At 43.7% G+C, this 12,755-nt stretch overlaps 1 long non-coding RNA gene across 1 annotated transcript in view; it reads right to left on the reverse strand.

Moving 5' to 3' along the window:
* LOC131384196 (uncharacterized) overlaps positions 1-12,755 on the reverse strand; it is a 28,927-nt gene that overhangs the window by 1,243 nt on the left and 14,929 nt on the right. Inside the window, exons 2-3 of the long non-coding RNA XR_009214818.1 lie at positions 10,260-10,481; positions 1,205-1,398 (exon numbers count right to left, since the gene is read on the reverse strand). This is a non-coding gene — a long non-coding RNA (uncharacterized LOC131384196). The remainder of the gene's footprint in view (positions 1-1,204; positions 1,399-10,259; positions 10,482-12,755) is intronic.

A 12,755-nucleotide genomic window follows, 5' to 3' on the forward strand; every position in this document is an offset into this window, starting at 1 on the left:
CCAAGGTTGCATCATTGAACTCATTGCTCTGTGAGCAACTGGGGCTCAGTCTCATCAGAGGGCTTGCTAAGGAGCTTTTTAGGATGCTCTGCAAGATTGACCTTCTGAGACAAAGAAAGAGGAAGCATTTGTCCTCCAGTTGCCACCCTGATGGCCAAACATTGCTCTATGGGTTTATAACGCTCTCAAGCATGCATCAGAAAGGCTGAGTGGGTCCCTTTGGGATGCTGCAGGGTGGAAGCAAAGAGGCCCTAGAGCAGAAAGCAAAGAATACACTATGTTTCCAAGCAAATCCCATTACAGCTGGTCGCTGAAGCAAGAGATGGAGTGAAAAAGTGGATGCGAGGGGCTCCCGTGACACTACAGTCTCCATGCCAAAGTCAGCCAAGCAATAACTTCCTTGCTCCTCTACTCACTCCTTCCCTGAGCTCCACCCCTGGGGAAATGGGGGAGGGAAAAACTAGCAAAGATAGAAGAAACCATCTCTAGCCCTTCCCCAGTTGAGGCTTCCCTCTTGAGCAAGGAGAAGGCAAAAGCCTCAACTGTAATCAATTTGGAATTACATCAGAACGGGTAGTTTAATTCCTCCATTTGAGACATTGCTTTATGATAAAGTGAAAAGAGCCTAGGAACGTCCTGGGGCCTGCCTGAGTTTTCTTCTAGGGCCATGGGGATTAACAAGCCCCCAGAGTGGACTTAAAAGGGGTTGGATGGTGTAAGCTGGAGAAAGCTGCTTTGTGATTACCTCCTCCAAGCTTGTTCATCCTAATCGAAGACATTAGAAATATCCAGAACGCACTTGATAGAACAAGAAGACAATGTTAAGGCGGTGAGGGGGAATGTGTTGTTAGTTGAATTCCTTTCATGACACAAAAATGGAAGCCAGAACTCATGCGCATTTCACATTTCTTTGCTTTTTGAGATGGTGTTCATTCTGCCTGAAATATCCTGTTCCACTATCCAATTCACCTCCCCTATCATTTGTCCCCTCCTGAGACAGGGAGGGTTTTGTTATTATCATTATATAGTATTATCATATATATAGTCTGCCTTATACTAGAAATATTCATGGAGGCTTTTTAAAAATAGAGCAAAAATGACACAAATTAAAAGGCATGGAAAATGAAAGATAAAAAATAAAAACCAAGTGCAGGAAATTACAACAGAGTACAGAGAGAGACTCTGTCTGTTGCTCTACACATACCTTAAGTTACTGACAGCTGATAAGGGTACAGTTTTGGCTCTCAACTCTCAATTTTGTACCAGCAGCTGATACAAAAAAGGGAACCTGATCCAGTCTCAGTTAGCATCCATAAGGCAAAACCCACACCACTTCTCAGGAAAAGCAGAGCTACTTCTGATTCTGAAGTCAGGTGGACAATTGCCTCTAGGGATCTCCTAAAGAGACACACAGTGTACAAAAATTGAACAACATCCTCCATAATATCTTTTCTATTTATTTGTTTTATTTATTTATTAGACAGAGTCTCACTCTGTCGCCCAGACTGGAGTGCAGTGGCATGATCGTGGCTCACTGCAACCTCCGCCTCCAGAGTTCAAGCGATTCTTGTGCCTAAGCCTCTCAAGTAGCTGGGATTACCATGCACTACCATGCCCGGCTAATTTTGGTATTTTTAGTAGAGACAGACTCCTGGCCTCAAGTGATCCACGCGCCTCAGCATCCCAAAGTGCTGGGATTACAGGCATGAGCCACCTCACCTGCCTAACATCTTTTCTACAGGCAATTTTTTTTTTTTTTTGAGACAGAGTCTCACTGTCACCCAGGCTGGAGTGCAGTTGTGCAATCTCGGCTCACTGCAACCTCCACCTCCGGGGTTCAAGCAATTCTCCTGTCTCAGCCTCCCAAGTAGCTGGGACTACAGGCGCCCGCCACCACGCCCAGCTAATTTTTGTATTTTTAGTCGAGATGGGGTTTCACCATATTGGCCAGGCTGGTCTCAAACTCCTGACCTTGTGATCTGCCCACCTCAGTCTCCTAAAGTGCTGGGATTACAGGAGTGAGCCACTGCACCCGGCCCAGGCACTTCTTATAATGTCCCTGAATCTGTGACACAGACATGACAAACAGGAGAGAATCACCAAGACCCAGGCTGACTGCAGACACCTTCGGGCCACCATGCACTATGGCTTTAATCCCCTTCATTGCACTCACCATTTCTCGTTGCAATCATTTCTACATGCATCTTTCTCCTTTTATTTTTTATTATTTATTTAATTTTTGAGACAGGGTCTCACTCTGTTGCCAAGTCTGGAGTGCAGGGTTGCAATCACGGCTCACTGCAACCTCAACTTCCCAGGCTTAAATGATCCTCCCACCTCAGCCTCCTCAATACCTGGGAACATAGGTGTGTGTCACAATGCCCCACTCATTTTTTTAAATTATTTTTTATAGACACAGTGTCTTGAGGGCTAAAAGCCATGTCTTGTTTATGTCTGTGCCACCACTGCCAAACATTTGGGTTGGTATGTATACCGCAACATATTTTCTGCATAAATGAGAGAATTACAGATTAATGCTTTTAATTAATGCGAGGCAACATAGAAAGCAGGAGACAAATGATCAGATGCCATTTCGTCTGGAGCTCTTGAGAAACTAAATCATGCACAAATGAGATCAGCCAGCCTCTAAGCTGCAAGAAGCAAGGTGGGACGGAATCTTCCAGTCAGCCTCTGAGTGAAAGAATCAAAATGTATAGTACAGAGATCACAGATTACAAAATGTCTCAAAACTTGTCATCAACGCCCATGTTGGTTCCTTATTTCTCGTAGCCATATCTGCACAGCATGTGCACCATGTTGGCCAGGCTGGCCTCGAACTCCTGACCTTGGCCTCCCAAAGTGCTGGGATTACAGGCGTGAGCCACCATGCCCGGCCCCTTTTCTTCTAAGAGTTCATCTTATAATTTCAGCCATCTCTGATTTTCACTTAGATGGGCCTCTTTGGTTAGAGGAGCAGCGTGATTAAGTCTTGATGTAAATTTTGACTTAGAAGTGTAATAGATAGTGTTCTTTTTTAGTTTTGTTTTGTTTTTGAGACAAGGTCTCACTCCATTGCCTAGGCTGGAGTGCAGTGGTGTGATCACAGCTCCCTGCAGCCTTGACCTCCTAGGCTCAAGCAATCCTGCCACCTCAGCCTCCTGAGTAAAAAATTAGCATGTGCTACTGTGCCTGGTTAATTTTTTTTTTTTTTTTTTTGAGACAGAGTCTTACTCCACCTCCAGAAGTCAAGCGATTCTCGTGCCTAAGCCTCTCAAGTAGCTGGGATTACCATGTGCCACCACACCCGACTAATTCTGGTATTTTTAGTAGAGACACAGACTCCTAGCCTCAAGTGATCTACATGCCTCAGCCTCCCGAAATGCTGGGATTACAGGCGTGAGCCACCTCGCCTGGCTAACATCTTCTCTACAGGTAATTCCTTTTTTTTTTTGAGACTGAGTCGTCCTCTGTCACCCAGGCTAGAGTGCAGTGGCATGATCTTGGCTCACTGCAACCTCCACCTCCCAGGTTCAAGCAATTCTCTTGCCTCAGCCTCCCTAGTAGCTGGGACTACAGGCGCCAACCACCACACCCAGCTAATTTTTGTATATTTGGTTGAGACGGGGTTTCACCATATTGGCCAGGCAGGTCTCAAACTCCTGACCTTGTGATCTGCCCGCCTCAGACTCCCAAAGTGCTAGGATTACAGGTGTGAGCAACCGTGCCTGGCCAATTTTTAAATTTTGTAGACACGGAATCTTACTCTGTTGCCCTGGCTGGTCTCAAACTCCAGTGTATTTATTTACAAAATAAAATACACTAAGATTTGAAGAACACTTACTCATCTTTAAAAAGATTCAATGACAATGAATCACTTTTCTACAAAGGCTAGAGTTAGGAGAACCCTCGGTTGATGGCTTTGTTAATTTTTTTTTTTTTTTAAAGATTCAGGTTCACACCTGTAATCCCAGCACATTGGGAGGCCAAGGTGGGCAGATCAGCTGAGTTCAGGAGTTCGAGACCAGCCTAGCCAACATGGCAAAACTCCATCCCTACTAAAAATACAAAACTTAGCCAGGTATGGTGGCGCATGCCTGTAGTCCCAGCTACTCAGGAGGCTGCAGCAGGAGAATCACTTGAACCTGGGAGGGGAAGGTTGAAGTGAACCAAGACTGTGCCACTGCACTCCAGCCTGGGTGACAGAGCAAGACTCTGTCTCAAAAAAACAAACAAACAAAAAACGAAGTGCACTGTTTGGTCAAGAATTCAATTCATGATAATCAAGCAGCTCCTAACACAGCTCTCTAGTCACACTTTCAGATTTAGCTTTTGGGGGAAAAAAAAAGTCTGTATTTCCCTGTAGCTCTATGGGATAAGCCTTCCATACCCCTCTTGGGTTATTATATTTGAAGGATTCCTGAGATATGGAATGAAAGAACTAGCAAAAAGCTATAATGATCGCTCACATTTGATTTTAATTAGAGAAAAAAACAAATCCCTTGCTCTCCTCCCTCAGCTGGGATGGGATTCTTCTCCACGATGCCTCTATGGTTTTTCTTTCCTTGCCTTGAGTGCAAAGGCAATGTGCATTTTTCAGAGGGAAAGAAGGCAAACATGCCCATCTCAACACACATACATTTTATTAAGTATATATACTATGCAGAACCCCCCCAAAAAATTTAAATGTGCTTTTTTTTTTCTAGATCCCTGAGGAATCGACACATTGACTTCCACAGTGGTTGAACTAGTTTACAGTCCCACCAACAGTGTAAAAGTATTCCTAGTTCTCCACATCCTCTCCAGCACCTGTTGTTTCCTGACTTTTTAATGATTGCACATACATTTTATTAAATATATATACTATGCAGAACCCCCCCAAAAAAATTTAAATATGCTTTTTAAAAAGGCTAGGCTGGTTTCAAATGTTCTCAGAACCAAAGCAACACACCCCTTTCAGAGGGCTGGAGAAAAGGCTGTTGAACAAGCTCTCACGGCTCAACAGTGGAGATCTGAACGATGTATCTGACTATCAACATCATTTGAGAAGAGAGGCTCCCTCTTAACCTGTATTTTTGGCTCACTCAAAAAAAGTGCTCCTGTCAGCCTTCAATTTCTCTACCTGGGTCTCTAGTCTGAGGACAGCATCCTTTGGAAGGCTTCGGCAATTTCTGTGGAGCCATGTTTAAATTGGGTGAGTGGAAAACTAACTCCCTTTAAGAAAAGTGGCATTGTTTTGCAGTCAGGTAATTCCAAGTGGGCTCGCTGGTTACTTTCCATGGGAATAGTCTTTGAGGAAGAAAGGGCCTTTGTTGAGTTTTGTTTTGTTTTGAGAACAGTCAATTGGTTCTTTCTACTCTTCCTTCTGGGGCGCCAATCTTTCCAAGGATAACCACAAAGTGCAAGCAAAAATAATGAAAAAGGAAAGAAAGAAAGAAAATCTGTATGCAAACCCCGGTTGTCATTATCTGGGGTTGTTTTTTGCCATTCTTGTCTTCTGACTCCTACCTGGCACACAGATCACTCCTGCCCATTACTCACTGTCTTGTACATGCCTTGCTGGTACCTATGGAGGACCATGGAGGAAAATCATTGCTGTAAATTTCCTCCTTCTCAAGGAATCCTGCTCCCTGAGTTTCTGCTTAAGTGACTTCTCACCTTCAAACTCACTGAGGTTATTCTTGTTTGGCTTCAGATAAGTGGCAGAGATTTTAATTGTTCTCAACTGGTCTTTTTATCAGGGTAACTGTTTCAGTTTTCTTCAAGACAAATGATTAGGTCCTTCGGTCTTTATCAGTATATTAAGTATGTTCTTCAGGTGTGGACTTAACTTTGCCCTCCACTCCTGGCAACTGTTTCCTTTCATAACTTGGGTGTAGTTTAAACACAAACACACACACAGACACACAGACACACACACACTTGCTCAGAGTTATTTTGGAAAGTGTATTCTTTACCAGTGACACCAAACCAACCTCAAAAGAGTTAAGGATTCCTTAAAAAGGAGAAGAATTTATATATTAAGTCTGAATTGAGAAAGGGGGAAAGAAAGGAATAAAACAGAGAGTGATAGGAAAAATTAGGAGGTCTCAATGGATTGAAAAGGTAGCAATAAAGGACACTAAGTGTGCACAATGGCTGGGTTCTCTGTATTTTCTCATTTCATTCTTAGGACAACTTAGGTAAGAAACAGTTTTTTCTCTTTTTAACAGATGAAGAAATTGAAGTGGAGAAAGATAAGAAGCTTGCTGAAAGACAATGAATGGTAGAATATCTCAATAAGCCAAACTATGTTCAACTTTTTACTGATGAAGTAACTAAGGTTCAGAGATGTAAAGCAATTTGCTCAACGTTAACCAGTAAATCAGTAGAAGAGCTGTGATTCAAGCCAGGTGTGTTGCTCCAAAGTAATTTCAAGGCAAAACCTGAAAAGCGGGAACTGGAAGGTGAATGACTGTATACTGTGAGATGATCTTTTCCTAGTTTAAATAAATCTCAGCCAGCAGCCACCCAAAGAATCTACTGCAGGAGAAGTGCAGGCTTTTATTGCTCAGGATAGGCTAAGCTATGATGCAATAATAAATAAAGCCTGAAATTTCAGTGGCTTATAAAAAAAAAAGAAGAAGAAAGAAAAAATATTTGATTCTTACTCACACAAGTCCACTGCTGGTCAAGCAACTCTGCAGTGCAGCTTTCTTTGGTACTTCTAGTATTCAGACTTCTTTCATCCTGTAGTTCCATCATCCCAATAGAACAATTCTATGGTCACCCCAAAGAAGAAAAGAAAAAAAGAGGAGACACAAAGCTCTTAATGACCTTGGCTGTGAAATAATATGCATCATTGCCACTCACAGTCCATGGCCAGAACTAATCACCGGCATCAGCCTTCCTGCAAGGGAAGCCAGGAGACATACGCAGCCCCTTGGGTATTTGGTGAGTGCTTAGTACAACTGTGCAACACTCCCCAACTTTCCTTGGCCTCATTTTCTCTTTTTTCTTTTTTTTGAGGCAGATTCTCACTCTGTCACCCAGGCTGGAGTGCAGTGGCACGATCTCAACTCACTGCAACCTCTGCCTCCCAGGTTCAAGCTATTCTCTTGCCTCAGCCTCCTAAATAGCTGGGACTACAGGTGTACATCACCATGCCTGGCTAATTTTTGTATTTTTAGTAGAGATGGGGTTTCACCACATTGGCCAGGCTGGTCTTGAACTCCTGGCCTCAAGTGATCTGCCCACCTTAGCCTCCCAAAGTGCTGGGATTACAGGCATGAGCCACCATACCTGGCCTCCTTGGCCTCATTCTTGAGTTTTTAATATCTCTGTAAAAAATGAACACTATTGAACCTTAGTATAGGCCTTTTGGGAGTAGCAACAGGTTAAAGCAATTGCAGAATGCTTTCTTCAACAAAATAGTAGCATCTGAAATTTGAGTCATGATGGGGACCTTTAGAAGCTCTAGGTATTCCTGAAAAATCTGGAGGTTACTGCTGCAGCCCTCATATGATGGTTTAAAAAAAAAACTGCAGGAGATCCTCCCACCTCCACATTTAAGAAAAACTGAGAACACCCACCTTTTCAACTGGTTTATGATGGGTTATCTTCAGAACAAAAGAAATATTCTAATTTCAGCGGCTTTCAAACAAACTGAGTGTTTAACACATAGGCCTTTTGATTTCCACGGGAGGAACCATCACATAAGCTTATATTGTTAAGTGAAATATGCCCAGGGTAGAATCTCATTCACAAGCCATGGAGAATTAGCCCTGGAGAACTTAAGATCACAAAGCTATGGAGTAAGAGAACAGGGATTAGAATCAAGCTGTTGGACCCCCAAGCCCAAGCTGGTAACTACTGTGTATTCCCCCACTCTTTGCTATATTATCCTCTGCCACTCAGTGCCCACTTAATAATAGGCTCAATTCCAAAACACTGCATAGTTCTTGATGGGGACTGAGCAGAATTTGGCCACTATGTGCTAAACTAAAAACTCCAAATACCCATCACCTTCCCCAGTGGAATAATTTCCAGCATTGTTATTCAAGCTCCCCTCTCCTAAAACTACAGTTATTTAGAAGCAAAACATTAGGGAGCAAGATAATGAGGCTTTGAAATTACCAACATTACTTAACCCCAAAGCTCAAATGGAAGCATTCACAGCTTCCCTTCCTCTCCTGGTGACAACCAATGTCTCCAGTTCACCACTGAGGAACTGGGAGAAGTGTGAAGATGCAAAATTCTACACTTTCAGAGCTGGAAGGGAGTTTCACGCAGCTAGTCCCAATGCACAGATGCAAAAATGAAGCCTGGAGAGAAAGGGATTTGTCCACAGAGCTAACCAGAAATGTGAGAAATCCAAAGGGTTTTTCTGTCCAGCATTGCATTTGATCCTGACGAGAACAGTGTGGAGCAGCAGAGCACATACATTTACGTTAGAGAAGACAGGCTGAGTTAGCCACTGCAGGGCATCCAGAGTGTCTGGAGCAACACTGAGACTAGAACCACCTTCCTACTCCTAGAGCATCACACAAGACTTGTCTAGGCTGATTCCGATTCTTTTTTTTTTTTTTTTTTTGAAATGAAGTCTGCTCTGTCACCCAGGCTGGAGTACAGTGGCGCAATCTCCGCTTACTGCATCCTCCACCTCCCAGGTTCAAGCAATTCTCCTGCCTCAGCCTCCCAAGTAGCTGAGACTACAGGTGCCCACCACCACACCCAGCTAATTTTTGTATTTTTTTAGTAGAGATGAGATTTCACCATGTTGGCCAGACTGGTTTCAAACTCCTGATCTCAGGCAATCCTCCCAACTTAGCCTCCCAATGTGCTGAGATTACAGGCATGAGCCACTGCACCGGGCCTGATTCTGGTTCTTAACTGTGTGTCTTCAGGTAAATTATGACTTCTCTAACCTCAGTTTTCTCATCTATAAAATTAGAATCAGGATGATTCTGAGTGCTAAGTGATTAAAATGAAATAACGATGCATCAAGCTCTAGGTGTAGAATTACCATGTGACACATGCTGCAAAAATGATAGCTGTTTATATGATAATTTTTGTACCAAATCTGATTTTTTTTTTTGACACAGGATCTCTTTCTGTCACCCAGGATGGAGTGCAGTGGAATGATCTTGGCTCACTGCAACCTCCTTCTCCCAGATCCAAGCAATTCTCATACATCAGCCTCCCAAGTAGCTGGGACGACAGGCATGCACCACCACACCTGGCTAATTTTTGCATTTTTAGTAGAGACGGGGCTTTTCTATGTTGGCCAGGCTGGTCTTGAATTCCTGGCCTCAAGCAATTAACCCACCTCAGCCTCCCAAGTTGCTGGGATTACAGGTGTGAGCCACCACACCTAGCTAAATCCAATATTCTTTAAAAATACTACTTAATAGGATAAGGCTGGTGGCTCACGCCTATAATTCCAGCACTTTGGGAAGCCAAAGCAGGAGGATCCCTTGGGCCCAGGAGTTTGAGGCCAGCCTGGGCCATATGGTGAGACCCCATCTCTTAACAGAAAAAAATAGCCAGGTGTGGTAGCACAAGTCTGTAATCCCAGATACTAGGGAGGCTGAGATAGATGGGAGGATCACTTGAGTCTGGGAGGTCGAGGGAGGTCGAGATAGTGGGAGTGAGCTGTGATCAACCACTGCCTTCCAATATAGTGAGACGGAGTCTCACTCTGTCCACCCAGGCTGGAGCGCAGTGGCACAATCTCAGCTCACTGCATCCTCGACCTCGCTGGACTCAGGCAATCCTCCAAACCTCAGCCTCCTGATTAGCTAGGACTACAGGCATGTGCCATCATGCCTGGCTAATTTTTGTATTTTTCTGTAGAGGCAGGGTTTTGCCATGTTGGCCAAGCTGGTCTCGAACTCCTGGACTCGCAATATGCCTGCCTCGGCCTCCCAAAGTGCTGGGATTACAAGCGTGAGCTACCGCGCCTGGCCATTTTTTTTTTTTTTTAATCACAGGAAAAGTGATTCAAAGTATCACTTCAGAGACACAAAATTTTGTTTGAGCTCTGATGTAATATTTAGATGATTTATTCACAGAAGGTGATCTGCTAATTCAGGGACCTTGTTTTATGGCCCAAATTCTTTCCAGTTCATTCAATTCCGCTTTCTCAGAGACGGGGGTAAACGTAGCTTTCTGACAGAGGTCCTCATTTTGACATTAAGTAGCAAAGAAGTGCTAGTGTTTGGGTTGTTTCCTTTTGTTCATCATAGACAGCTAAATGGCACATAGGCCGCCTTGGCTCATACCTGTAATCCCAGCATTTTGGCAGGCTGAGGTGGGCAGATTGCTTTAGTACAGGAGTTTGAGACTAGCCGGGGCAATATAGTGAGACCCTGTCTCTTCACATCCCTGTGGTCTCAGCTACTCAGAAGGCTGAGGTAGGAGGCTTGCTTGAGCCTGGCAAGTTCAAGACTACAGTGAGTCGTGATCACACCACTGCACTCCAACGTGGGTGAGAGTGAGAGATCCTGTCTCAAAAGAAATAAAAATGAAAGACACATAATTCACAATCCATGTCGAGAAGACCTTGCTCACTGTTTTCTCAGTGGACTTTGTGGCCATTCTCTTTCTCCTGAGCTATCTGTATCATAGGTAAGTTATGCAGTCCTAGCCCTCCAAAACTCTTACCTTTAAACACATTTCTTGAAAGAGGGTTTTGCAGCTGAAACCTTTACCCTCAGAATTTTATCTTATCCATTAGTGGGTCATCCAAGACATTTCCACCAACCCAATAGTGCACAAGTAAAGCTAAGTGAACATTTGTTGAAAAAAAATTACTAAATATTAAGTTTACATTGATTGAACACATAATATGCGCCAAGTACTATCAGCAAATTATATGCATTATCTTAGTTATTCCTCCAAGAATTCCATGAGGTATTTATTATCCCCATTTTAAAGATAAGAGGATGAAGGCCGAGAGAGTTTGAGTAGTACAGATTTATGGAGTAGGGACAAAAGCATTGGAATCTGATGTCCTCTCTTCTCTAACCACGACACTGCCTAGTTCAGAAATTACAAATCTGAGGAAGAACAAGTGAATGGACAGTTAATAGGAATGTCCTATTGATTTCTTCAGGCTCTTTCTCTCAAATGGCTAAATGAGGGTCTCCTGACCTTCCCTGCCATCCATCTCTTCTGCTTACTTCAACTGCTTGATTTAATTGATATCTTTCAGGAAGCCAAGGTTGGCTAATATCAACTTCAATGAAACTTCAGCTTTAGAGATGAACCAAAATGAACCACATTTTCCCAGTGATAATCCACTAAGCTTAGCTCATGCTCTCCAGCTTCAAAATCTCCATCCTGTCCTCTTCACACTGCCTGAATTTGAATCCCTGTTCCACCATTTACTTTTTTTTTTTTTCTTTTTGAGATAGTCTCACTCTGACGCCCAAGCTGGAGTGCAGTGGCATGATCTTGGCTCATTGCAACCTCTGCCTCCTGGACTCAAGCAGTTCTCATTCCTCAGCCTCCCGAGTACCTGGAACTAAAGGCATGCACCACCACACCTGGCTAATTTTTGTGTTTTTAGTAGAGACTGGCTTTTGACACGTTACCCAGGGTGATCTTGAACTCCTGGCCTCAAGTGATCTGCCCACCTTGGTACTATTTATTCTTGAATCCCAGGCAAGCTAACTTTCCCACACTGCAGTTACCTCTTTTGTAAAATGTAAATAAAATGGGCACTGATCTGATTGGGTTGCTGTGGGGACTAAATGATGAATACATGTAAGTGCTTATTGGAGAGTCAAAGGCTGAAAATCTCTCCATCCTTTCAGTATGTCTCTGAGACTGCATTAATGATCTTGCCTGGAGACGCAGAGGTTGCAGTGAGCCAAGATCGTGCCACTGCACTCCACCCTGGGCAACAGAGTGAAACTTCATCTTAAAATGATAATAACAATAATCTCACCCAGAGACAATGGCCAATATCTCAAGGCCCTTGATGAGTGAGAGAGTGGACCAAATCACCCTTCTGTTTTCCCCTGTCCATCCCCACCCCAGGTTTCATGTTGAGATTTTACAGAGAAAAAAAACATAGTCCACTTGTAAAACAAACCAAATAAAGGCTGGGCGTGTTGGCTCATGCCTGTAATCCCAGCACTTTGGGAGGTCGAGATGGGTGGATCACTCAAGTCCAGGAGTTCGAGACCAGCCTTGCCAACATGGTGAAACCTCATCTCTACAAAAAACTGCAAAAATTAGCCAGGTGTGGTGGTGTGCACCTGTAGTTCCAGCTACTCAGGAGGCTGAAGTGGGAGGATCACCTGGGCCCAGGAGGTTGAGGCTGCGTTGAGCCGCGATCATACCACTGCACTTCAGCCAGGTGACAGAGGTGAGAGGCCTTGTCTCAAGAAAAAATAAAATAAAATAAATCCAATAAAATGTCTGAAAACTCCTAACCTCTCAGTGTTCTCCAAGGCTTCTTTCATTGCAACTGTCAGCATCTTCAGTTCTGTGTCTTCTGCACCGGGAGCCATCTCTGCAGCTCTTCCCATCCACCCACAGCACTTTTTATTACACTGCCAGGTGTAGCCATCATTTACAGGGGAGCAGCCCTCTATTCTGATAAGGCATAAAAAATGAGCTACGGACTGATAGTCCAGCCATGTGTCCTTCTGCTTTATCTGCAAATCCCATTATCAGCAATTTTCTCGGGCCTGTTCAGGTCACTTCATTCTCTTATCCTCACCTACAAATGCTCCTGTTCAGTCTTTCTTGCGCTCCTTTAGGAAAAT

The sequence above is a fragment of the Hylobates moloch genome, unplaced genomic scaffold, assembly GCF_009828535.3.
Source record: "Hylobates moloch isolate HMO894 unplaced genomic scaffold, HMol_V3 SCAFFOLD_9, whole genome shotgun sequence".
In the NCBI taxonomy this organism is placed as follows: domain Eukaryota; kingdom Metazoa; phylum Chordata; class Mammalia; order Primates; family Hylobatidae; genus Hylobates; species Hylobates moloch.